The following is a 5,179-nucleotide window of genomic DNA, read 5'->3' as shown; positions in this document are numbered from 1 at the left end:
ATTGAAAGTTAATGAGCATCTGTCAAAAGTGCAGCTATTGGTATCGCCATGTGTAGTAGAAAGAAGAGTGATGGGAACTGAAGATGCTTGGAATCGACTTGTCCAGTGGACTAATGGAACATGTGACCATCAGTCTCCATGACCCTGAAACCAGAAGAACTAGATGGTGCCCAGCTACCACTACCAACTGCCGTAAACAAGATCACATTAGAAGTTCCTGGGTAGAGTGGCATAATTTGCGGAACAAATCTCAAAATTACAAGAAAGAAAAAAAAAAGAAAGAAAGAAAGAAAGAAAAGAAACAGGGCTTACTGGTCAGAAAGAGACTGGGAAACCTGAGACTGTGACCCTTGAGCACTCTTCTGGTCTGGAAAGGAACACTCCCATTTTCAGCCATGCAGTAGATTTATAGGGGGAGCAACAACAGTAGTAAGATATGTTCACTATGAATGATGGAATGATCAATCATTCAAAATCAAATGGACAACATGTACCTAAGGACAATGGCAAGACGTGATGAGAAGGTGGATGGAAGGGAAATAGGAACCACAGGGAGAAAGCAGATGACTGTTCCACAGAGGGAACTACAATCATTGAGATGACACAGAGGATATGATTTGTTGAATGTAAAGCTGATGATCTTGTCTGTAAACCTCCACTCAATTCACAATAAAAAGTAAAAATAAATAAATAAATAAATAACTGCTTTTTTAATCAATTGTCTTCTCAGTACTACTTTAATGATGTTGTGTAATAAACAAAGCTTGGCTTTTTTGTTTGGTTAAGAACTTTAAAGTTGACCAAGCTCTCATTCTGATCTTAGATTGTGACTTCTTGGTTGTGTGGTATAACTGAAGGCATTGTGAATGATAGGGTGAGTATGCACTGACCCAGGATTTCCTGGGTGGTAGCACAAGCAATGAACACACTCAGATGCTAATCAAAAGGTTCATCTGCTTCCAAAAAATCATCCACTGAAAATGCTATGGCGAACAGTTCTACTCCAACACAGATGGGGTCACCAAGAGTCAGAATCAACCCATTGGCAAGTGGTAAGTGGCTTATAATACAGTTGATTCAAAGACAGGTCTGGCTTTTTTGAGTAAATCCCTTTTCTGAGTGTTTGAGTCTGTGTCTCAGTGAAATCCAACGTGTGGTGTTTGAGGCTCAGAATGAGAAAGAGAAAAAGTTGCTTGCTAGAAAAGTGGGCATTTCTCAGGAGTCCTGTATCCATCCCTGGCAACATACAGGTTGTTCAAATTTGCCTTAATAAAGTGATGGGCCTCTCCTCAGTCTTTGGCTGGCAAGTAAGAACAATTCTAGGAGACCCCCATTAAATCCACATGGTTGGCAATTTATTCTGCATCAGACTTTATGGAAAAGTTTGCCCAAGAATTGGCAGAAGAAACAATGCTACTGACTATTCAAACAATTCAATGTTTATTGAACCATACTATGAATACATTCTGTATTGCTTGGTGTCGTGGGAGATGGAAAAGAAGAAGTCTTTGTATGGAGCTTGCACTGTAGAAGCATTTTGCACACAAAGCAATTAAGTATCATTATAATTAAAGTAATTTAGAAAAGACAAAAGAATAGCAGGAGGAAGTTAAGCTGCAAGTGATAATAACAATGAACCAGGCACTGTGCTAACCAGACTGTGTAGATTGTATTTGAACTACTGCTTCCCCCAAGTTGTGCATGATGGTAACCAAGCCTTTAAAAAGTGGAGTAACTTACCTGAAGTCACTGTGTAAGTAAATGGCAGAGGTGGGATGGAAACATTTGTATAGGAGAAGGTAAAATGAAGAAGGGTGGGTGGAAATTTCAGTTTAGTGGAAAAAGTTTCCCCCTCATCTTTAGTGTGCAGATAATAATACCTACCTTTGAGGATTGTTAAACAGGATAAATGGGAGCATTTGTGAATGTTCCAGACACTGTCGGGTGCTCAGTAGGAAGTCAGCCCACTTTAGCGGAAAGGGGGGCTAGGACAGACATCTCACAGAGGGAACTGTGACATGACTAATGGAGAGAAGTGGGAAATAAATTTGGAGAGGAAAAGGAACCTAGTTTATAGAGGACTTTAAAACCTAACAGAGGTGGTGGAGACTGATGTGCTATTAGATACTTAAAGAAAAGTGATTGTCCTTTTCCAGTTTTAAAAGTAATACACACTTATAAATATTTTGGGGAAAACCTCCAAGGAACTATAAAGATGAAAATAAAATAACCTTGCCATCTAGAGATGGAGTCTTGGTGTGGTGCTATGGGCTAATGCATCAGACTGCAAAGTTGTTTGAACTGCAAGGGTGGTGGTTCAAGTTCACCAGCTGCTCCTTGGAAAGCCTAGAAAGGGTTGCTATGGATCAGAATCATCTCAAAAGCACTTAACAACTACAACCATCCAGATATAATAACTAATAACCTTTTATTTTTAAAAGATTATTATTACCTAGAATTAATGTTCCTACCTTTAAAGCATGTTCACAACAAAAGGTGAAAAAACGGAGTTTATTATACAATGTGGCACTGTGGGTTAATGCACTGAACTGTAAGATCTGTTTGAACTGCAAGGTTGGTGGTTCAAGTTAACCAGCTGCTTCCTCGGAAACCCTATAGAGGGTCGCTGTGAGTCGGAACTGACTCAACAGCACTTAACAACAGCAACAATATATGTTTTATATATATTGTGGTGCAGTGAACTATTTCATATGTCTCTTATAGCCATAGTCTTTGTAACACCTACCAAACTACTTTTCCCTGATGGATCTGGGTAAGACAAGGTGGGGAAGATGCTGATTTAATTGTGAGTGATTGTTAACAGAGTTCACTGTGAGCTCTACTGTGGGTATAACAAAAGCCTTCGCAGAAGCAGGAGGTGGGATCTCTCTACTATCAAAGAAGAAGAGCCAGGAGTTCAGTTAGTCCCTGGAACTGAGATCACCACACACGGAACCTCCTTGACCCAAGGACAGAAGCGAGGAGCAGCAGCAGGGGCTGAACTGAGAGCCACAACAGTGGGCTTCCCAGTCCAGGGAGGAAGTAAGCTCAGTGACTTTGGGCAGGAGGCTTGCTTATAGAGGCATTGAATTAAGTGGCTAGGTTTACTGACCCATGGTGCTAGAGCTCAGTACCTTCAGCTGAGGTTTTGGGTGGAAGGTATACCCTGTGAACATTTACAGCTGTCCAAAAGAGCATTGTAACACTAATAGAGAGAGGTTGAGCACAACTGATGAGAGGCTGCCCTGACTGGAACAATTGTGTCCTGAACACCTCTGACCCTGGATTATAACCTGCTAACTCTCCTAGCATAGTGGTTACAAATCAGGCTGTGAACCTTAGGGTCAGCAGTTCAAAATTACCAGATGTTCCGAGATAGAAAGATGAGGCGTTCTGCTCCTATAAAGAGTTACACCCTTGGAAACTCTGTACAAGGTCGCTATGAGTCAGAACCAACTCCACGGCACACAACAACAACAACAACAATTTCTCTACTAAACCCCATAACTGTGAGTTCTGGGCAGCCACTGCATAATTATATAGATGTCTAGACTCCTGGTGTGGTGCTATAGAATCAGCACTAGACTTCAAACCACAGTATCAGCAGTTCAAATGCACCAGTTGCTCCTTGGAACCCAGTCAGGTTCACTATGAGTCAGAACTGATTCGACAGCACTTAACAGAAACAACACTCATGTACAGATATAGATATATAGATATTGTTGTTGTTAAGTGCAGTCGACTTGGTTCTGACTTACAGCCATCCTGTATAGGGTTTCTGAAGAGAAGCTGGTGGGTTTGAATTACCAAACCACAGACCTTTTGGTTCACAGTCTGGTCCTTACCCTCCAACGCCATATCAGGTGTCCAGATAAAAATATACTTTTATCTCTTTCTATATCTAAATGGAATCCTGGTGTGACACTGTAGGATAAGCATTGGGTTGCTAACTGCAAGGTTGGTAATTTAAACGCACCAGTCACTCCTCAGAAATCCTGTACATGTTTGCAATGAGTTGGAACAAACTTGACAACACTTAATAACAATATATAAATGTTCCTTGTTATACATACATATAAGTAACTCTGATAGTGTAGTGGATTATGAACTGGGCTGCTAACTGCAAGGTCAGCAGTTCAAATCTACTAGATGCTCAGAAGAAGAAAGATGAGGCTCCTGTAAGGATTTATAGCCTTGGAAACCTTATACAGGGCACACAACCTGGGAAATCGAATCCAAGTCACACAAGTACCATCAGATATACATGTATGATATAAAATAGACATGGAACATGCTGATCTTGTAGTTCACTGTCCAGTGCTTATTCTACAGAGCCACAGTTTGTTTTTTAATTAGCACTAATTTTTTTTTAAAAAAAGGTTTTTCAGGCTATAAAATATTAACAACATAAAAGTACCATAATACATTTAACAAATCTTCTATTATTGGCTATTTAGGTTGTTCAAATCTTACAATATTAGAAATAGCACTGTGATGAGTATTCTTATATAAAAATTTTAACTGCATTTCTTTAAATTGTTATTATTTCTTTAGTCTGAATTCCTAGAAATAGAGATACTAGTTAAAGAGCATAAATGTTTTTAAGGCTATTGATTCTTATTATCAAATGGCTTTCCAGAAAGGTTGAATCAATTTATCCTTTCACCAGCCATATATAACAATTCCCATGTTATAGAACCCTTGCTCACAAATAAGTACCATTTTTTTTTAACCTTGTCAATTTGTTAGAAAAACAATAATATCTTGTTTTAATTTGTATTTTTTGTACTGTGATTGAGGCATTTTTTTTTCATGGTTTATTGAATGACTTCATTTACATTTTTTGCTTTGTTTATTTGACCATCATTCCATGAGAGCACCTTCCAACAGAGATTTAATGTGAGCAATAATTTGTTGTTGTTGCTATGTGCCATCAAGTTGGTTTTGACTCATAGTGACCTTGTGTAAGGTTTCCAAGGAGTGGCTGTGGGTTTGAACTACCAACCTTGCGGTTAACAAGCTAGTGTTTATCTTACAGCACCACACCAGGATAGAGAACTTTAAATTTCCTAGTGGTTACAATCAGAAAGCAGAAAGAATAAAAAAAAACCCAGCAACATAAATTTTAATAATAAAGTCATTTTAATAATAAAAATTTTAATGATAAGATTTATTTAAC

Source organism: Chrysochloris asiatica, unplaced genomic scaffold, assembly GCF_000296735.1.
Source record: "Chrysochloris asiatica unplaced genomic scaffold, ChrAsi1.0 scaffold00318, whole genome shotgun sequence".
Classification (NCBI taxonomy): domain Eukaryota; kingdom Metazoa; phylum Chordata; class Mammalia; order Afrosoricida; family Chrysochloridae; genus Chrysochloris; species Chrysochloris asiatica.
The sequence above is the reverse complement of the archived record's forward strand: the minus strand, read 5'-3'. Positions refer to the sequence as shown.